We start from the raw sequence: 24,136 nt of genomic DNA, 5'->3' as shown, positions 1-24,136 counted from the left end.
ACCAGACATCTTCCCATGGCCTCCTCAGTCATCCTATGCACAGTCACATCATTAGTGTTAAACAGGACAGCGACCCCGGCGTAAGGCTCCACAGCCAGTGACCAGAAAGAAGGACTGGAACGCCATTCCCTCTCAGCCTCTCTCATAAGCCCCAGAGATGTCAGCCATGTCTCCTACAGGAAGATGACATCTGTGTCCAGATATTTAAGATGCTCATACACCGCGTGTCTAGTTCTCCTCAGCTTAATGCTATTCACATTACTCGAGGTCACTGTCAATGAGAACACTGCCATCACAACACAATATAGAAGGAGCAGAGTAATAGCCATTAGAGTTGAGCGATACCGTCCGATACTTCAAAGTATCGGATCGGAATGGATCGGCCGATCTTAAAAAAAAGTATCGGTATCGCCGATTCCGATACCGGAAGTCCCATTCAAGTCTATGGGACTTCCGGTATCGGAATAAGAAAAATCCTGTTTTTCCCTTGTACAGCCTCTCTGGGGTCTGTACGGGCCTTTCGGGGGGGCTGTGCCGGCCTGCCAGGGGGTCTGTGCAGGCTCCGGTGGTCTGTGCCGGCCTGCCGGGGGGCTGTGCAGGCTCCGGTGGGCTGTGCCGGCCTGCCGGGGGGCTGTGCCGGCCTGCCGGGGGGCTGTGCCGGCCTGCCGGGGGGCTGTGCAGGCTCGCCGGGGGGCTGTGCCGGTCTGCCGGGGGGCTGTGCAGGCTCCGGGGGGCTGTGCCGGCCTGCCGGGGGGCTGTGCAGGCTTCGGGGGTCTGTGCAGGCATCGTCCGATGAGACTACAAGTCCCATCGGGCGATGCCTGCTACCATGACAGTGATTGACACATTAGCCAATGATGGGACAGTAGTAGTCCCATCATCCGGCTAATGTGTTGAATGTAAAAAAAAAAAAAAAAAATTACATGCTACATACATACAACATGCATACTACATACATGCTGCATTCATACTACGTACTACATACATGCTACATTCATACTACATATATACTACATGCAACATACATACTACATATATACTACATGCATGCAACATGCATACTACATATATACTACATGCTACATACATACTACATATATGCTACATACATACTACATATATACTACATGCATGCTACATACATACTACATACATACTACATATATGCTACATACATACTACATATATACTACATGCATGCTACATACATACTGCATGCTACATACATACTACATGCTACATACATACCACATATATACTACATACATACTACATGCATGCTACATGCTACATACATACCACATACATACTACATACATACTACATACATACTACATGCTACATACATACTACATATATACTACATGCATGCTACATACATACTACATGCATGCTACATACATACTACATGCTACATACATACCACATATATGCTACATACATACTACATGCTACATACATACTACATATATACTACATATATACTACATACATACTACATACATACTACATGCATGCTACATACATACCACATGCTACATACATACCACATATATACTACATACATACTACATGCTACATACATACTACATATATACTACATGCATGCTACATACATACTGCATACATACTACATGCTACATACATACCACATACATACTACATACATACTACATACAATACATTCATACAACACATACATAGACATACAGTACATATAACATAGAGTAACATACTTACCAATACTTGTCACATTGTTCCCCGAAGCCATTGTCTTTTACGGAATAAATATTAACATAACAAACCACAAAAATACTCACCCACGATCCAAAGCAGTCCACGAGTGTGTCCCACGACGATCTTGGGTAGAGAACTGCAGCATCAGCTGTTGCTGCCGTTCTCTACGGGCTGCAGGAATCCAATGACGGAAGGTAGGTATCCTTCCGCACTGTATTCCTCCGCCACTTAAAAAAAAAAAAGTCCCTAGTCTCACTTTATACCATTGCTGTGTGGGAAGTATGTATGTAGCATGCATGTAGTATGTATGTAGTATGTATGTAGTATATATGTAGTATGTATGTAGCATGTAGTATGTATGTAGCATGCATGTAGTATAAATGTAGTATGTATGTAGCATGTAGTATGTATGTAGCATGTAGTATGTATGTAGCATGTATGTAGTATGTATGTAGTATATATGTAGTATGTATGTAGCATGCATGTAGTATATATGTAGTATGTATGTAGTATGTATGTAGCATGCATGTAGTATGTATGTAGTATGTATGTAGTATGTATGTAGTATATATGTGTTATGTATGTAGTATGTATGTAGTATGTATGTAGTATATATGTAGTATGTATGTAGTATGTATGTAGCATGTAGTATTTATGTAGCATGCATGTAGTATGTATGTAGTATGTATGTAGTATTTTTTTTTTTTTTTTTTTTAACATTTAACACATTAGCCGCATGATGGGACTACTACTGTCCCATCATTGGCTAATGTGTCAATCACTGTCATGGTAGCAGGCATCGCCAGATGGGACTTGTAGTCCCATCGGACGATGCTTGCACAGACCCCCGGACATCAGCACAGCCCCCCGGCAGGCCGGCACAGCCCCCCGGCAGGCCGGTACAGACCCCCACAGGGTGCACAGACCACCGGCAGGCCAGCACAGTCCCCCGGCAGGCCGGTACAGACCCCCACAGGGTGCACAGACCACCGGCAGGCCGGCACAGCCCCCCAGCAGGCCGGTACAGACCCCGGGCAGTCCACACAGCCCCCCGGCAGGCCGGCACAGCCCCCCGGCAGGCCGGCAGAGACCCCCGGAAGGCCCGAAATGACGGCGCATCATGATGCGCACACACCGCGCATCATGATGACGTCAGGCTGTCAATCAACTTTGAACTTCCGATTCCGATGCCGACTTCCGATATTGAAAAAATATCGGAAATCGGTATCGGAATTCCGATACAGCAAATATCGGCCGATACCCGATACTTGCGGTATCGGAATGCTCAACACTAATAGCCATCATCATGAGTCAGAGATGTTCTGTCCACCACTGGTGTCCATGTCAGAATCTACCTGAGGGTCTACAGAAAAGGGCTTCCGCTTTGGCGGGGGATGATCCTCTATGTCCCTGTCACACTCAGCATCAACTTTCCTCAACTCTTTCTCATAATCATCATCATTAGACTCAGATAAAACTCCATAATTGTTGGACACGACCATCACTCCTGCTGAATTCTGAACCTTCTTACTAGCACTCTGATCAGTGTCATATTCTGCCTCAGGTTTACGGGAGGATGTGTTCTTTTTCTTCCTTTTGTTTTGATTAATGCTCCAGTCATCAGATACCGACAGCGATGCTGAAGGGGGGGCTATCTGAGGCTGCTGGACCTGATGGACGACCTCCATGTTCCCCTCTGCACCCTGCTTCTCTGGTGCTACATGAGTGAACTCCTGGTGGACATCTGAGCTGGTCAGCATCTCTGCTGACATTAACTCCTCCCCATGTGTCCCTGCCACCACATCCTCATCCTCCTGAGCCTCTGCCCCTGCCATCACTAACTCATCAGGGAAGATTCTGCAGATATTGTGCCAGGTGTCTGGACAGTCCCTGTGAGGGTGGCCCATCCTACCACAGAGGTTGCACCTGACGTCCCGGCAGTCTGCAGCGACATGGCCGATTGCCCCACACAGACTGCACTTCACCACAGTACAGGCGTTAGCCAGATGACCTTTCCCTCCACATTTAAAGCACTTTCTGGGTTGCCCGGGATAATAACACCTTCCCTTCTCCCTCCCAATGAAGAAGGAGTTGGGTAAGTGGGCAGTGATGTTCTCACATTGCCGCAGTTTCACCAAGACCCGCCACCCCATTGTCCAGATACCATCCTCATCTCTGACCTTGGTGAGTCCAGAGACGAGGTCACAGTGTCTCCGGAGCCACACCTCGATGTCCTGTGGAGGAACGGCCTCATTCCAGAAGGTGATATTCACTGTGACAGTGTCTGGCCTGGAGATAGGAACCAACACAAACTTATTCCAGCCCTCAGCATCTCTGAACTTGGGGTAATTGGCCCAGAATCTGTCCAGGTCAGACATGAGTTTGAAGCTGACCTCGTAGCCCTGCCTGTCCTGAAGATTAGACACTGCCAGGATCTCATTTGCCACAAACCCCATCTGGCTGCAGAGCAGCTCTCTCACCACATACCTGCGTTGTGGCAGATCCTCCTTGGCACCTATGTATTTAAATCGCACCACATTAATACGTTTGAATGTCTGGCCGGTATACCTGGCGCTGGAAATGAACGATGGGGCGCCGCGGCTCCAGGCATTCCTGGGGGGCACCTGCCGGGTCACACTGGGCTGACTGACAGGGAGAGGGCCTGCAGCAGGGGGGGCTGTCACACCTTGCAGACTGGATGGCAAAGGGGGATAATCACACGTATCATGCACATTATCATAAGCAGCATCATTATTATCAGACAGTGCAACGTCCATTACAGAGTGTGAAACCCCTCCAACCACTGACCCCATGGGCACAGCACCACCAGCCACAGTCTGTGCTTCAGCCTCATCAGCACAAACAGTCTCACATATACTGTCCTGCTCCTGTGTGGGGCACTCTGGGACCTGTGGTGCCTCTGCTGGAGTCTGCAGTGTGTGCTCCTGTTCACACTCGGCTGCCTCAGCAGCACAAACAGTCTCACATACACTGTCCTGCTCCTGTGTGGGTAATTCTGGGACCTGTGGTGCCTCTGCTGGAGTCTGAAGTGCATTCTCCTGTTCACACTGAGCTGCCTGCTGCTGCAGTTGTTTTCCCTCCTGGAAGCAGAAGCGGGCAGCCTGTAACACTGGCCGTGTCCGCTGCTGGGGGGTCCCGTCCTGAACATCAGGGGTCCTGGCCTCTACAGCGCAGTCCTGCTTATAGGAGGCGAACCGCTCGCGGTTCCTGTAGGTCTCTGCCAGGGGCCCCATGCTCTCCAGCACAGATTCAGTGTCCTGCACAACACTCGCCAGCTGTACACCCAGTGTGTTCAGTCTCAGGTCATAGGCGTCATTACTGGCAGGATTAGTGGTCTTTAGGTTATAGATGAAGTCTACCTCCATTTGCAGCGCTTTTTTTTGCTGCTGTAACTCACCCAGTTTTCGGACAAGTCCCGGTATCTCATCCGCTGGCTGCAGCTCGGGTGCACGCGCTGGCTCCACAGGATTAGTCTTGACCACGGGTACAGGGGTTTTGAAGACAGTCTTGTGCGGGTCCACCATAGTTGGTTTTGTGGCCCCCTGGCTGGATGCAAGCTCCGCAGCAGGTTTATCGCTGCCACCCGATTGCGACCGTGTGCGTCCTGACCGTGCCATACTGCCATGTTGCTGTAGGTTTTTCTGCATTGTCTGTCTTTCCAAAGACGTCCGTCTCTGCCTGGAAGCAGGAGAGGTGATCTGCACAGCTGGGGCTGATCTCACCTGTGCACCAGGCAGGAGCTGCTTACTGACTGGGGAGCTACAAGACTTCACATTCACCTGGATTCCATCACTCACCAACACTTTTCCTTCTTGCTTCTTTGCTGGAACTGGAGAAGGTTTTCCTCCCAAAACTTTACTCACAGCTTTTTCCTCCTTCACCAAACTGCTGCAGCTTTGACTCGCTGCATTCACTGGTCTCACAGTGGCTTTGGGATTAACATTCCCATTGTTAGAAACCGGGGAGGCTTGTTACAATCTCAACATATGCTTTGGGTCATTGTCCTGCTGGATTACTATGTCATAGTTTTCTTACCCACAGTAGTTGGGTGTATGAAGTAACTAGTCTTGTAGGATATTCACATGTAACACTGCTTTGAGACCACCATCGATCCTGGTCAAGAGTCAAACATCTTTGGCTGTGAATCAACCCTATATCATCAGGTTTCCTCCCCTGAACTTGACATTTCCTTCAAATTCTCAATCCATTAATCCCTTTTTCATTTGTTTCTTCCAGACCCATTTGCACTTATCAGAGCCTAGTCTATTGGCTTTCATCTCTTCGCGCCAAATCACCCGTTTCCAATCTTCTACTGTCCAGTTTTAATACTTTTTTTGCAAACTCGAGCTGTTGCTCCTTATGACAATATTCATGTCCAGGCTTCTTCACCTTTTCTTTTCTTTGGGTCATCAAGCCAGACTTGAGCAGAGTGTGTTGCACGGTGCTTGCATCAACGTCTGAGTTCTCTCACTATTACGAAACATTTGAGCCTCCTCCACTGCCATGTTTGTCGCACCAGAACTAATAGACCTTGTGATGAGATAAATTGTTGACTCCAATATTTTGTCTGGATGTCCACCTCTTGGCTTCTGAACAGATCGATGGACTTCATTTCGGATTCTTCCAACAGTCATGGCAATCACATGATGCAGTTTGGCAATTTTCTTGACCAATAGACCACTATCGATGAGCTGGATGATGCTGTTTCTCTTTTCTTGCGAAATCTTCTTTATGGCTGCAGTATTACATTGGTTACTAGCTGAAGAGCCCGGCACTGTCCGGGCATAGTAACTAACTGTGGTTAGTTATAGCAAATTATAATTATGCTCCATCCCATAGTCCCGTGCCCATATACCCATCATACATATCCTCCATCCCATAGTCGAGTGCCCATATACCCATCACTCATCCTCCATCCCATAGTCCCATGCCCATATACCCATCATACATATTCTCATCCCATAGTCCCATGCCCATATACCCATCATACATATCCTCCATCCCATAGTAGAGTGCCCATATACCCATCACACATCCTCCATCCCATAGTCCCATGCCCATATACCCATCATACATATCCTCTATCCCATAGTAGAGTGCCCATATACCCATCACACATCCTCCATCCCATAGTCCCGTGCCCATATACCCATCACTCATCCTCCATCCCATAGTCCCGTGCCCATATACCCATCATACATATCCTCCATCCCATAGGCCCGTGCCCATATACCCATCATACATATCCTCCATCCCATAGTAGAGTGCCCATATACCCATCACACATCCTCCATCCCATAGTCCCATGCCCATATACCCATCATACATATCCTCCATCCCATAGTAGAGTGCCCATATACCCATCACACATCCTCCATCCCATAGTCCCGTGCCCATATACCCATCACTCATCCTCCATCCCATAGTCCCATGCCCATATACCCATCATACATATCCTCCATCCCATAGTCCCATGCCCATATACCCATCATACATATTCTCCATCCCATAGTCCCATGCCCATATACCCATCATACATATTCTCATCCCAAAGTCCCATGCCCATATACCCATCATACATATTCGCCATCCCTTAGTCGAGTGCCCATATACCCATCATACATATTCGCCATCCCATAGTCCCATGCCCATATACCCATCATACATATCCTCCATCCCATAGTCCCGTGCCCATATACCCATCACACATCCTTCATCTCATAGTCCCGTGCTCATATGCCCATCACACATCCTCCATCCCATAGTCCAGTGCCCATATACCCATCACACATCCTTCATCTCATAGTCCAATGTCCATATACCCATCATACATATCCTCCATCCCATAGTCCCATGCCCATATACCCATCATACATATTCTCCATCCCATAGTCCCATGCCCATATACCCATCATACATATTCTCATCCCATAGTCCCATGCCCATATACCCATCATACATATTCGCCATCCCTTAGTCGAGTGCCCATATACCCATCATACATATTCGCCATCCCATAGTCCCGTGCCCATATACCCATCATACATATCCTCCATCCCATAGTCCCGTGCCCATATACCCATCACACATCCTTCATCTCATAGTCCCGTGCTCATATACCCATCACACATCCTCCATCCCATAGTCCAGTGCCCATATACCCATCACACATCCTCCATCCCATAGTCCCGTGCCCATATACCCATCATACATATCCTCCATCCCATAGTCCCATGCCCATATACCCATCATACATATCCTCCATCCCATAGTCCAGTGCCCATATACCCATCACACATCCTCCATCCCATAATCAATCATTATGATATCATAATGAGTGGCGGGGCTTGCAACCTATGATGACATCAGCGTCGCCACGGCAACCATTGTGACATCATAATGAGGGGCGGGGCTTGATACGAACACACTGTTTCCCCATTATGTAGACAGGGTCAAAATTGTTTGGTGAATTGGAACGCGTGGGGTTAAAATCTCGCCTCACAACATAGCCTAGGACACTCTCGGGGTCCAGACGTGTGACTGTGCCAAATTTGTGGCTGTAGCTGCGACGGTGCGGATGCCTATCCCGGACATACACACACACACATACATACATACATACACACATTGAGCTTTATATATTAGATATTCTTGTACATAGGGGCAGTATTATAGTAGTTATATTCTTGTAAATAGGAGCAGTATTATAGTAGTTATATTCTGGTACATAGAGGCAGTATTATAGTAGTTATATTCTAGTACATAGGGAGCAGTATTATAGTAGTTATATTCTTGTACATAGGGGCAGTATTATAGTAGTTATATTCTTGTACATAGGAGCAGTATTATAGTAGTTATATTCTTGTACATAGGGGCAGTATTATAGTACTTATGTTTTTGTACATAGGAGCAGTATTATAGTAGTTATATTCTTGTACATAGGAGCAGTATTATAGTAGTTATATTTCGTACAAAGGAGCAGTATTATAGTAGTTATATTCTTGTACATAGGGAGCAGTATTACAGTGGTTATATTCTTCTACATAGGGGCAGTATTATAGTAGTTATATTCTTGTACATAGGAGCAGTATTATAGTAGTTATATTCTTGTACATAGGGGCAGTATTATAGTACTTATGTTTTTGTACATAGGAGCAGTATTATAGTAGTTATATTCTTGTACATAGGAGCAGTATTATAGTAGTTATATTGTTGTATATAGGGGGCAGTATTATAGTAGTTATATTCTTGTACATAGGAGTAGTATTATAGTAGTTATATTTTGTACATAGGAGCAGTATTATAGTAGTTATATTCTTGTACATAGGGAGCAGTATTACAGTGGTTATATTCTTCTACATAGGGGCAGTATTATAGTAGTCATATTCTTGTACATAGGGGCAGTATTATAGTAGTTATATTCTTGTACATAGGAGCAGTATTATAGGAGTTATATTCTTGCAGATAGGGGTAGTATTATAGTAGTTAAATTCTTGTACATAGGGGCAGTATTATAGTAGTTATAGTCTTGTACATAGGAGCAGTATAGTAGTTATATTCTTGTACATAGGAGCAGTATTATAGTAGTTATATTCTTGTACATAGGAGCAGTATTATAGTAGATAAATTCTTGTACATAGGGGCAGTATTATAGCAGTTATATTCTTGTACATAGGAGCAGTATTATAGTAGTTAAATTCTTGTACATGGGGTAGTATTATAGTAGTTAAATTCTTGTACATAGAGGGCAGTATTATAGTAGTTATAGTCTTGTACATAGGAGCAGTATTATAGGAGTTATATTCTTGTACATAGGAGCAGTATTATAGTAGCTATATTTTTGTACATAGGGGCAGTATTATAGTAGTTATATTCTTGTACATAGGAGAAGTATTATAGTAGTTAAATTCTTGTACATAGGGGGCAGCATTATAGTAGTTATATTCTTGTATATAGGGGCAGTATTATAGTAGCTATATTCTTGTACATAGGAGCAGTATTATAGGAGTTATATTCTTGCAGATAGGGGTAGTATTATAGTAGTTAAATTCTTGTACATAGGGGCAGTATTATAGTAGTTATAGTCTTGTACATAGGAGCAGTATTATAGTAGTTATAATCTTGTACATAGGAGCAGTATTATAGTAGTTATATTCTTGTACATGGGGGCAGTATTATAGTAGTTATATTCTTGTACATAGGGGCAGTATTATTGAAGCTATATTCTTGTACATAGGAGCAGTATTACAGTAGATAAATTCTTGTACATAGGGGGCAGTATTATAGTAGTTATATTCTTGTACATAGGAGCAGTATTATAGTAGTTAAATTCTTGTACATAGGGGGTAGTATTATAGTAGTTACATTCTTGTACATAGGGGGCAGTATTATAGTAGTTATAGTCTTGTACATAGGAGCAGTATTATAGTAGTTATACTCTTGTACATAGGAGCAGTATTATAGTAGTTATATTTTTGTACATAGGGGCAGTATTATAGTAGTTATATTCTTGTACATAGGAGCAGTATTATAGTAGTTAAATTCTTGTACATAGGGGCAGCATTATAGTAGTTATATTCTTGTATATAGGGGCAGTATTATAGTAGCTATAGTCTTGTACATAGGAGCAGTATTATAGTAGTTATATTCTTGTACATAGGAGCAGTATTATAGTAGTTATATTTTTGTACATAGGGGGCAGTATTATAGTAGTTATATTCCTGTACATAGGGGCAGTATTATAGTAGGTATATTCTTGGACATAGGGGCAGTATTATAGTAGTTATATTCTTGTACATCGGACCAGTATTATAGTAAAATAAAGTGGAGAAGCCAGCGCTGCTTATGGTCAGAACGCAATACATTAAGTGCATATGCACATATTGATTTCTAACTGTTTTTCAAATTGAGACATTTAGCAAAAAATTGATCAAGCATTTGAGCTACCCGGCCACGCCAAGGCAATCTCATATAGGGGTAGTCGTATTCTACGTTTTTTATACTCGCTGTGCCATTACGGCCTCCTAAATGTATTAAAAGCAAGACCACATTAAATGAAAACTGTACCTGAAGCATATCTGAATCACTCCCATGGAGCCAGAAAAGGCGAACGCAGAAAAAGGTTGACCAGGTCCGGACATAGACATTTCAGGTCTATCCTCCACACTGCCTGACCAGCACCACAGATGAAGGGTGATACAGGCCCAGACACAGGTGCACAATCAAACAGAGCCTGGGGCAGGGCAGGGCTGCTGTGTGTGCACAGCAGCCTAGATGAATCACAATGAACACAGAAAGAACATTACCCATCGCGCACGGCAACAGTGGTGGTCAGTCACAAACCAATCAAATAAAAAAAGGAGTAGTACTGCTCCATATGAGAATGCCTTGGCATGGCGGGGTGGCTCAAAATATTGATACATTTTTTGCTAAATGTCTCATTTTGAAGTACAGTTAGAAATAAATATGTGCATATGCACTTTATGTATTGTGCTCTGACCACAAGCAGCGCTGGCTTCTCTCCTTTTTTTATTCAGTATTATAGTAGTTATGTTCTTATACATAGGAGCAGTATTATAGTAGTTATATTCTTGTACATAGGAGCAGTATTATAGTAGTTATATTCTTGTATATAGGAGCAGTATTATAGTAGTTATATTCTTGTACATAGGAGCAGTATTATAGTAGTTATATTCTTGTACATAGGGGCAGTATTAGAGTAGTTATATTCTTGTACATAGGAGCAGTATTATAGTAGTTATAGTCTTATACATAGGGGCAGTATTATATTAGTTATTTTCTTGTACATAGGAGCAGTATTATAATATTTATATTCTTGTACATAGGAGCAGTATTATAGTAGTTATATTCTTGTACATAGGAGCAGTATTATAGTAGTTATATTCTTGTACATAGGGGCAGTATTATAGTAGTTATAGTCTTGTACATAGGAGCAGTATTGTAGTAATTATATTCTTGTACATAGGAGCAGTATTATAGTAGTTACAGTATATACTCGTGTATAAGCCGACCCGAGGATAAGCCGACCCCCCTAATTTTGCCACAAAAAACTGGGAAAACTTATTGACTCTTGTATAAGCCAAGGGTGGTGCTGCACAAGAGTTAATGGTGGTGAAAGATGCTCCATAGTCAAATACCCCCCCTAAAATGCTGCACAAGGGTTAATGGTGGCCCAAGAAGATGCTCCATAAATACCCCCACACATGCTGCTACACAAGGGTTAATGCTGCCCCATAAGATGCTCCATAAATACCCCCCATATGCTGCTGCACAAGGGTTAATGCTGGCCCAAGAAGATGCTCCATAAATACCCCCCATATGCTGCTGCACAAGGGTTAATGCTGCTCCATAAGATGCTCCATAAATACCCCCCATGTAATGCTGCCGCTGCTGCAATTAAAGAAAAAAAGACATACCTCTCATCGCTGGAGGCCAGGTGCCGGCGTCACCGCTTGCTCAGGCCCCAGGCACTGGTGATATTTACCGGTCCCCGATACATCGCTGCGCGTTGCTCTGTCTCTCGGGTCTCTGCAGTGACATTAAGCAGAGGGAGAACACTGACTACGTCAACACGCCCTCTGCTGATTGTCACAGCAAGAGGACCAGGGAGACAGAGTGGTGCACGGTGATGGAACGGGGACAGGTGAATATTGCTCTGCCCTGTCACACTCACCCCCTCCTGGCGAATGGTCTTCTCTGCAACCCCAGCTTCTCCCTCAGTCGTCTTCTTCCTGAGTTCAGCAGACACGTGGTACCGCTCATTAAAGGCATGAATATGCGCATATTCGTGACTTTAATGAGTGGTACCACGTAACCCTGAACTCAGGCACAGGAGACCTACGGAGAAGCAGGGGCTGCAGAGACGTGCCAGGAGGGGGTGAGTTTGGTCTCTGACACCTCCGCTCCCCCACGGACCCCCGGTATATGACTCGCGCATAAGCCGAGAGGGGGACTTACACACAGGTATATAAAGTATGGTAAATTCTTGTACATGGGACTGTATTATAGTAGTTATATTCCTGTATATAGGAGCAGTATTATAGTAGTTATATTCTTATATATAGGAGCAGTATTATAGTACTTATATTCTTGTACATAGGAGCAGTATTATAGTAGTTATATTCTTCTACGTAGGGGCAGTATTATAGTAGTTATAGTCTTGCTAAATGGGGCAGTATTATAGTAGTTATATTCTTGTACATAGGGGGCAGAATTACAGTAGTCATATTCTTGTATATAGGGGCAGTATTATAGTAGTTATATTCTTGCACATGGGGCAGTATTATAGTAGTTATATTCTTGTACATAGGGGGCAGTATTACATTAGTCATATTCTTGTATATAGGAGCAGTATTATAGTAGTTATATTCTTGTACATAGGAGGAGTATTATAGTTGTTATATTCTTGTGCATAGGGGCAGTATTATAGTAGTTATATTCTTGTACATGGGACAGTATTATAGTAGTTATATTCTTGTACATAGGAGCAGTATTATAGTAGTTATATTCTTGTATATAGGGCAGTATTATAGTAGTTATATTCTTGTACATAGGGGAAGTATTATAGTAGTTATATTCTTGTACATAGGCGGCAGTATTATAGTAATTATATTCTTGTACATAGGGGGCAGTATCATAGTAGTTATATTCTTGTACATAGGGGCAGTATTATAGTATTTATATTCTTGTACATATGCGGCAGTATTATAGTAGTTATATTCTTGTACATATGCGGCAGTATTATAGTAGTTATATTCTTGTACATAGGGGCAGTATTATAGTAGTTATATTCTTGTACATAGGAGCAGCATTATAGTAGTTATATTCTTGTACATATGCGGCAGTACTATAGTAGTTATATTCTTATACATAGGGGCAGTATTATAGTAGTTATATTCTTGTACATAGGAGCAGTATTACAGTAGTGATATACTTGTACATAGGGGGCAGTATTATAGTAGTTATATTCTTGTATATAGGGGCAGTATTATAGTAGTTATATCCTTGTACATAGGGGCAGTATTATAGTAGTTATATTCTTGTACATATCAGCAGTATTGTAGAAGTTATATTCTTGCACATAGGGTCAGTATTATAGTAGTTATATTCTTGTACATAGGGCAGTATTATAGGAGATATATTCTTGTACATAGGAGGCAGTATTATAGCAGTTATATTCTTGTACATATCAGCAGTATTATACTAGTTATATTCTTGTACATAGGAGGCAGTATTATAGTATTTATATTCTTGCATATAGGGGCAGTATTATAGCAGTTATATTCTTGTACATAGGAGCAGTATTATAGTAGTTATACTCTTGTACATAGAGGCAGTATTATAGTAGTTATATTCTTGTACATAGGAGCAGCATTATAGTAGTTATATTCTTGTACATATGCGGCAGTACTATAGTAGTTATATTCTTATAGATAGGGGCAGTATTATAGTAGTTATATTCTTGTACATAGGAGCAGTATTACAGTAGTGATATTCTTGTACATAGGGGGCAGTATTATAGTAGTTATATCCTTGTATATAGGGGCAGTATTATAGTAGTTATATTCTTGTACATATCAGCAGTATTGTAGAAGTTATATTCTGGTACATAGGGTCAGTATTATAGTAGTTATATTCTTGTACATAGGGCAGTATTATAGGAGATATATTCTTGTACATAGGAGGCAGTATTATAGCAGTTATATTCTTGTACATATCAGCAGTATTATAGTAGTTATATTCTTGTACATAGGAGGCAGTATTATAGTATTTATATCCTTGCATATAGGGGCAGTATTATAGCAGTTATATTCTTGTACATAGGAGCAGTATTATAGTAGTTATACTCTTGAATCCCACAGTCCAGAGAGAAAGGCAGCGATCATTACGACGAGGATGGACAGCCCATCTGTCGCCGCTGCAACAAGGCAGGACACCTAGCAAGATCCTGTCATTTAAACAAGCAACCCCTGGGGCAAAGGGCCAACCCCCAGGAGTAAGCTGACCAGGCCCACCAAATTGGCGAGACAAGTACGTAGGAGGATGACCAGTCTTGCCTGTTGTGATTGACAGTTTTCGATGAACGCTTTACTGGACACCGGTTCCCAGGTGACAACGATACCATATGTCCTCTTTAAGCAGTACTGGGCAGATTCAGACATTACTCATAGTCCAGATAAAGACCTTACCATTTTTGCCAGCAATGGTCAGCCCTTGCCTCAGATGGGATATAAAGAGGTCACCATTAAGATCGGCTGAGTAGAATTGCAATCGCAAGGTTTGATAATAGTTGATATTGACAAACGAGAATGCCACCCTATGATCACTTTAGGCACTAATGTAATTGAAAATTGTCTTGGAGAAATTATTGTTTTGTTACAACAGGTAGCCGAGACTGCCAGCTCCAGTCAGCAGCGGGTCCTGCAAAAGGAGATCAGAGCCCTGATGCAGAGACAACAGGTAGAGCTGTCTGGTGGAGAAGTCGGCAGTGTCAGAGTAAGTGATCCTTTCCCCATTGCAGTACCTCCCAAAAGTGAAATGTTAATTTGGTGTCGGGCAGCAATAGGCCTAAGGGGTCAATATTACCAAGCCCTGGTAGAACCCATGTACTCTGATAGTAGGCCCACTATCCTGACAGCCAGAGGGGCAGTTGATGTCAGCAAGGGGAAGGTACCAATATGTGGCGCCCCCAGGGGTATGGTCGCCACACTGGCTTTGCCTTCCTCCAGGGGAGGGTAATGCCAGGCTTGGAAGCATTGAAGGGTCTCTCCAGCATTTAACCTAATGAATGCAACACAGTTCCACTCCAGGCCAGCAGGGGGAGCTCTGAACCAGGATTGAGGAGCAGAGTGCTCTCTGAGGGTCAGGAGGAAGGAGTAGGCAGATAGTCTGCGGAGGGTGAAGTGTGCAGACGGGAGGTGCGAAGCTGGAGGTCGAGCTGCAGAAGGGGAGCTCCCTCAGCTTGAGAGCGCACAGAACTGGAGCCTGATCTCCACGGTGGTACGGATACTGACGGTCCTGCCACAGACACCAGAGGAGTAGGAGGCTGTAAATGGCCTGCTCCCAGCAAAGACTTGGGACACAACAGCAATTGAATAGAGAGCCAGGACTCAGGAGAGGAGTCCCCGAGAGAGGCCTCAGCTGTCTGTCATACAAGTAAAGTTCTAGGAACATCTGAAGAGAGGCATTTCAGAGTAACTAAGTACTGGAGTGCTTCACACTACAAAGCGAGAGAGAGGATCCTGATCTGCTTCCAGGCTAACCTGCTCTAATACCATCTGTAATCAGGACTCTGGACTGCATATACTCAGTAAAGGTACAGAAACTACAACTGCTGTGTCTGGTCTGTTCCCTAAGCTTTTGGCACTGCTACATCCCCGTGCCAGCTACATCTACACTGCCCTGGGACTACAGCTCCACCTGTGGGGAGCTTTACCATCTAAGCTGCACCATACCATCAGTCCCAGCGGATCTGTATGCAGCGTTGGCCTAACACCATATTTGCCAAACACCACGGGTGGCGTCACGAACTATTCTACCATTAACTACATCTCCCCATTGCTTGGGCGCCCAGGGCCACGGACCGGGTCCACACTGCTGTGACACATCCCCCTGACACCGGCGCGGTACCGAGTACCCCACAGCCCTGGTGGGGGGGCGACCCAAATATGCATCTTAAATTATGGGGAGAGAGAGGTCTAGTTACCCCGGTATGCCACCCTTGCTAAATTGTTCACTGTCAGTAACAATGCAATTGAGACACTAGAACCCTTGCTTCTGTCTGACAAGGTGGAAGAGAATGGCTCTGATGGGCAACAGGAGGATTGGTGTCAGCAGCTACATGTAGGCACTGACTCCACCCCTTCGCACCAAAAGCATGTGACTTACAGGGTGGCTCGAGAATTTGAATGGGTTTTCAGCAAGCTTCCTCTAGACTTTGGGCAGGCAAAAGGGGTCAAACATCATATCCCCACCGGAGATCATCCACCCATTAAAGAGAGGCACCGGCCTGTACCCCCAGCACACTATCAATGTGCCAAGAGTATGTTACGAGAGATGAAGGAGGATGGGGTAATCAGAGATAGTTGTAGCCCCTGGGCAGCTCCATTAGTCACCGTTAAGAAGAAAGACAGTACTATGAGAATGTGTGTAGACTACAGGCGGATTAACTGCACTACACATAAAGACGCTTACCCATTGCCTAGAATTGAGGAATCATTAGCTGCACTGAGAACTGCTAATTATTTCTCTACCTTAGATCTCACCAGTGGGTATTGGCAGGTTCCTGTGGCAGAGGCTGACAAAGAGAAGACAGCGTTTACAACACCAATGGGCCTCTGCGAGTTTAACTACATGCCGTTCGGGCTCAGCAATGCGCCAGAAACATTTCAGCGGTTAATGGAATGCTGCCTTGGGCTTAAAAACTTTTAAACCGTTCTGCTGTACCTGGATGACATCATCGTCTTCTCCAAAACCTACGAAGACCATTTGAAGCACCTAGCCGAGGTATTCGAAGCCCTGTAAAACTTTGGCCTGAAAATAAAACTGTCCAAATGTCACCTTTTGAAACCCAAGGTGCAGTACCTAGGCCATGTGGTGAGCGCGGAAGGTGTGGCACCCGATCCTGACAAAGTCACCGTTATCTGGGACTGGCAAAGACCCGGCACTATCCATGAAGTGAGGCAATTTCTTGGGTTAGTAGGCTACTACCGAAGATTTATCAAGAACTTCGCCAAGATAGCAGCACCGCTGCAAGATCTTCTAGTGGGCCAATCCAAGAAGGCCAAGAACAAAAATCTTCCATTCGAGTAGAACAAATGGATAGAAGAGTCCTTCACCAAGTTGAAATTGGCCCTCACAGGAGATGAGGTCCTGACCTACCCTGACCATAACCAACCATTTATACTTTACACTGACGCCAGCAACGTGGGATTGGGAGCAGTGCTATCACAAGTGCAGAAAGGCAGAGAGAGAGAGTGATTGCCTACGCCAGCAGGAAGCTTCGTCCCACTGAGAGGAACCCCGACAACTACAGTTCCTTTAAGCTGGAGTTCCTCGCCATGGTCTGGGCGGTAACAGAGCGCTTCTAGCACTACTTGGCTTCCGCAAAGTTCACCATCTACACGGACAATAATCCGCTAACCCACCTTGAAATGGCAAAGCTCGGGGCACTTGAGCAGCGATGGATGGCCCGGCTGTCCAACTACGAGTTCACTATCAAGTACAGAGCAGGACATAAGAACGCTAATGCGGATGCGCTGTCCAGGGAACCCAATTCACCTGATGGGGGAGAAGATCCAAAGGAATTCGAAGAAATCGAGTTACCAGCCTTCCACCGTCCAATTGCAGCCCAGCGCTCTCAAGGAGTAAGGAATAAGCGCTTTATCGTACGAGAGGTAACGTTGAACCCATAACCCCAACATGAGTGGGCAGAGACACAAGATAGTGACCCAGCTGATCGCCTAGTAAAGGAGTGGCTGGCACAAGCTGATTCACACCCTGGTCCTGATGACCCACAGGCAGCACAGCAGTTATGGAAGGAGAGAGGCAAGCTGTTCATCTATGAGGGTAAACTGTGTCGGAGGAACATCGTCTCGCGCACACACGAACTGGTCTGGCAGGTGGTAGTCCCGAAGAGAGATGCGCCAATGGTCTTGGAGGCGTACCACAATGGAGCAGGACACTTCGGTTGGAAGAAGTTGGAGTTCCTACTTCGTGAAAGATTCTACTGGGTTGGCATGAGGAGTTTCATTGAGAAGTGGTGCCGAGAATGTGGCCCATGCAACCTGCGCAGAAAAGACCATAGCAGCCAGCGAGCCCCATTACAGCCAATCATCACAAAAGAGCCGCTTGAATTGGTAGCCTTGAATCACATGAAGTTAACTCCGAGTAGGAATGGCTACACCTATGCTCTGACCATCGTTGACCATTACTCAAGGTTTTTGGTAGTCGTGCCTGTTAAAGACCAAACAGCGAAAACAGCAGCCAAGGCATTTCAGCAGCACTTTTGTCGACAGCACGGATACCCTGAACAAGTGCTCACCGACCAAGCTGCTAACAGCGAATCTGACAATCTCATGGTGAGTCTAGGAGTAGAGAGAAGTCAGTCTAGAATACCTATCTTACACAAGTCTACTTATAGCTTAGTGACTAGTGCACCAACAGTACTCATCAGAGAACAGGTCAGGTCATCAGAAATACCTATACTGCGTAGATCCACTCGTAGTACTAGAGGTCAGATCCCTGCCCGTTACAGAGATTACGTAATGTAAATAAAGTAATAAGAATGTAAAGTAGTAACCGGTAAGCATGAGAGCCTACAGAGACTTACTGTAAGAACCTTTTTTAAAGTATTCACAATAACCAGTTAAAGGACAATTGGGCCACAGGACTATGTGTGGTCAGAACTGTATTTGTAAATAGTTACTCCAAAAAGGCCTTAAAAATAAGCCGCCAGCATGGCCGAAAAACAGGCCCATCTAAAGAGTGCCCTGTAGCCACGCCCAGGGACGACACACAAAGTGGGCTAAGGCGGTTCCCACCAACCAAACTCCAGGTACAAGCACAAAGACAATTCCTGGACAGCAGCGTAAGGACTGGTCGCTGCAGTAACTGTGCTATTGTTTTCTTTTTCTTGTCTGGTTTTTGATAATTTTTACATTTTTAAGACTTTGTAGATTGTTATGAATGAGTCACCGAAGGAGGAAAAAACAAAAATATAAGCTAAGTCCAGAAAACTGGAGAAGTTGGTAGCTATCGGATTGCAGACCCCTGATCCTATTCACACAACTAACAGTAGCCATGGGGGGTTCCTACGGTGCCCTAGACCCCTCGTTCACAGCCGGAGAACTAAATAAGCCTAAAGAAAGAAAGGGGAAATCTAAACTGCCCCAGAGCAGATCCCAAAGCAATAGACAGCCCCCAACATGTATTGTCGGTGAAAAGCAGATGAAAACACAAACACAGACAGAAAGACAGGTTGAGCAAACGATGGGGCCCAACTAACTAAATAGGAAAGGACAGAAAAGATGCTGGCTGCAATCCGCAAAAATTCTGCAAAAATAATGTCCAACACGTCTGATAGAAAAAAGGCCCTGAAGTCACTAGACTTCAAAAACACTATATCAGCACTCAGGTATATTCTGAAGACTGAGCAAAAGATCAACTTGACCAGAGACAAAAATGGAGCTCAGCCTGAACCAACAAGGGCAGGCAGAACACAAACACTAAGTAAACAGACAATATCTCATGGAAAAATAAGAGAGCAAATACTTAGCTTTCAGAAGACAGGTACTGAACTGGTTTGCAAGAGCTCAGAGCAGAAAGGATAACCAGCACCCCTGTAGGGCGTCGGCTGCCTTATATCCACTCAGTGATTCCGGGTGTCCAATCAGGCTCCACCTGTTCAGATGACAGGTTCTTCCCAACCCAATCAATTTCACTACCTCTCTTCACCAGCAGAGGGAGTTCATCAGACATCAACGGTGAAGGCGAAAATGAACTCACAACAGTAGATTTTCATTAATTGTTGCTGTTATCAATTCTTGCTATGTTTCCTCAGTCCAGGAGTACTGAACGTAACTGGGGGGAATGTGACACCCCAGAGTTCGGTTGTCACAGTGACATCGCCTCCCTCTAAGAGGTGAAGTCATGCTTGGAGGCAGAAAGGGGCCCCCATGCTAGGTAATAGATTAAATCACAATTCCTGCTGCAGGTCAGAAAAGGGAGCTGCCTTATAATTTCTGGCCAGCAGAGGGGGTTGGTGAGTCAGCTAGAGGTGAGCTGAGGGGGTTGTCATGGAAACGAGAGCAGCTGTGAGCAAATTACAAGACAGTTAAATCGTGAGGTAAAACATCTTTCTGGAAGATCCAGTCAGTTCAGAGGAGGGAGCTGATCTGAGAGGAGTTTAAGACAGGCAGCTGATCTGTGAAGCGGGAATTGACATGAGCAGAGATGGAGAGGCTCTGGGAAAGCTAAATACTGCATATAGCAGACCCCTGAGCGAAGCGCTAATAGGGAGAAAAGGGACGTCAGAGTCCTGGGCGGACAAGAGCTGTATGTCCTGCCGCCGAATCTGAAAGTACAGGGAATTGTAAATTCCTGTGCGACATTGAATACCTGAGGGCACGACAGCAGATAAGGAGCCCGGGGCCGACGGTGAAAAAGACGTTAGTGCAGCCGAGCTGACGTCAGCAATGCCTCTGCCCAGTGCAGCGCCGCTCACTGAGGGTCCAGGCGGAGAGGAGGAGAAGCTGCTAGGTAGCAGGGGTACAGCGGCTCCCGATAGGCGGAGGAGAAGGATGGAGGAAGGGTGGGAAGAAGAGGCTGCCCCTCACTCCACAGCCCCGCAGGCCGAAATGTACAGTCAGTGAGTCCAGGCTCTGCATTTCTCCCACAGAGGAGAGGAATTGCTTCTGCTGCCGCGCCGCCCCCACACACGTGTCGCCTGGGGCGGACCGCCCCCCCGCCCCCCACGCTACGCCACTGACATTACCCGTGGAATAGGCTCATGCTGACAGCCGTACAGGTTAGTGAAATCATCACGCAATTGAGGGTCGCAGCATAGTTATAAACAGCGGAGACCCACACACAAAGCGCAGAAGGAAGGTCCTAAATCCCCACCTGGCAAGGTGGATCCCCTGAATGCCTCCAGGCGAGCCAGACTCATTCCATCACCTGTATGTGGTACTCCGGATTACAACCACTTTCAAGTAAAAGGTAAAGAAACTGCACCTCTCAGTGTTTTTCTCTCATTTTTCTGCACCCCAACGTTCACAGCCATTTTTACTATTTATTTAACATCTTTGCCCTGGGACTATTGCTCTACCTGTGGAGAGCTATTTTCACCTCAGCTGCGACACATCAACAGTCTCAGGGGAACAACACCGCAGCGCTGGTCACCTCTGACCAGAATACCACAGGTGGCGTCACGTATTCAACCATCAATAAACTTCATCTTCATTTTGTACCACATAAATACCACACAACTTTCCTCTATTTTATTACTGGACGCCTCTGGGCCACGGACCAGGTCGCCGCCGCCGTGACACCGTCCCCCATTGAAGTCGACTGGCCCGGTACCGAGTACCCCCAGGCCCCGCTGGGCGCTCCATATTCTCGTACATAGGGACAGTATTATAGTAGTTATATTCTCACACATAGGAGCAGTATTATAGTAGTTATATTCTTGTACATAGGGGGCAGTATTATAGTAGTTATATTCTTGTACATAGGAACAGTATTATAGTAGTTATATTCTTGTACATACAGTCATGGCCAAAAGTATTGACACCCCTGCAATTCTGTCAGATAATACTCAGTTTCTTCCTGAAAATGATTGCAAACACAAATTCTTTGGTATTATTATCTTCATTTAATTTGTCTTAAATGAAAAGACACAAAAAGAATTGTCCTAAAGCCAAATTGGATATAATTCCACACCAAACATAACAAAGAGGGTGGAAAGTATTGGCACCTTTCGAAAAATCATGTGATGCTTCTCTAATTTGTGTAATTAACAGCACCTGTAACTTACCTGTGGCACCTAACAGGTGTTGGCAATAACTAAATCACACTTGCAGCCAGCTGACATGGATTAAAGTTGACTGAACCTCTGTCCTGTGTCCTTGTGTGCACCACATTGAGCATGGAGAAAAGAAAGAAGACCAAAGAACTGTCTGAGGACTTGAGAAACCAAATTGTGAGGAAGCATGAGCAATCTCAAGGCTACAAGTCCATCTCCAAAGACCTGAATGTTCCTGTGTCTACCGTGTGCAGTGTCATCAAGAAGTTTAAAGCCCATGGCACTGTGGCTAACCTCCCTAGATGTGGCCGGAAAAGAAAAATTGACAAGAGATTTCAATGCAAGATTGTGCGAATGTTGGATAAAGAACCTTGACTAACATCCAAACAAGTTCAAGCTGCCCTGCAGTCCGAGGGTACAACAGTGTCAACCCGTACTATCCGTCGGCATCTGAATGAAAAGGGACTGTATGGTAGGAGACCCAGGAAGACCCCACTTCTTACCCCGAGACATAAAAAAGCCAGGCTGGAGTTTGCCAAAACTTACCTGAAAAAGCCTAAAACATTTTGGAAGAATGTTCTTTAGTCAGATGAGACAAAAGTAGAGCTTTTAGGGCAAAAGCATCAACATAGAGTTTACAGGCGAAAAAAAAAAGGTCATTCAAAGAAAAGTACATGGTCCCTACAGTCAAACATGGCGGAGGTTTCCTGATGTTTTTGGGTTGCTTTGCTGCCTCTGGCACTGGACTGCTTGACCGTATGCATGGCAATATGAAGTCAGAAGACTACCAACAAATTTTGCAGCATAATTTAGGGCCCAGTGTGAGAAAGCTGGGTCTACCTCAGAGGTCATGGGTCTTCCAGCAGGACAATATCCCAAAACACACTTCAAAAAGCACTAGAAAATGGTTTGAGAGAAAGCACTGGAGACTTCTAAGGTGGCCAGCAATGAGTCCAGACCTGAATCCCATAGAACACCTGTGGAGAGATCTAAAAATGGCAGTTTGGAGAAGGCACCCTTCAAATATCAGGGACCTGGAGTAGTTTGCCAAAGAAGAATGGTCTAAAATTCCAGCAGAGCATTGTAAGAAACTCATTGATGGTTACCGGAAGCGGTTGGTCGCAGTTATTTTGGCTAAAGGTTGTGCAACCAAGTATTAGGCTGAGGGTGCCAATACTTTTGTCCGGCCCATTTTTGGAGTTTTGTGTGAAATGATCAATGTTTTGCTTTTTGCTTCATTCTCTTTTGCGTTTTTTCATTTAAAACAAATTAAATGAAGAAAATAATACCAAAGAATTTGTGTTTGCAATCATTTTCAGGAAGAAACTGAATATTATCTGACAGAATTGCAGGGGTGTCAATACTTTTGGCCATGACTGTAGGAGCAGTATTATAGTAGTTATATTCTCACACATAGGGACAGTATTATAGTAGTTATATTCTCGTACATAGGAGTAGTATTATAGTTATTATAGTAGTTATATTCTCACACATAGGAGCAGTATTATAGTAGTTATATTCTCACACATAGGGACAGTATTATAGTAGTTATATTCTTGTACATAGGAGCAGTATTATAGTAGTTATATTCTCGTACATAGGAGCACTATTATAGTAGTTATATTCTCACACATAGGAGCAGTATTATAGTAGTTATATTCTTGTACATAGGGGCAGTATTATAGTAGTTATATTCTTGTACATAGGAGCAGCATTATAGTAGTTATATTCTCGTACATAGGAGCAGTATTATAGTAGTTATATTCTCACACATAGGAGCAGTATTATAGTAGTTATATTCTTGTACATAGGGGGCAGTATTATAGTAGTTATTGT

The sequence above is a fragment of the Dendrobates tinctorius genome, unplaced genomic scaffold, assembly GCF_039654945.1.
Source record: "Dendrobates tinctorius isolate UK_male_01 unplaced genomic scaffold, ASM3965494v1 ptg000093l, whole genome shotgun sequence".
In the NCBI taxonomy this organism is placed as follows: Eukaryota; Metazoa; Chordata; class Amphibia; order Anura; family Dendrobatidae; genus Dendrobates; species Dendrobates tinctorius.
The sequence above is the reverse complement of the archived record's forward strand: the minus strand, read 5'-3'. Positions refer to the sequence as shown.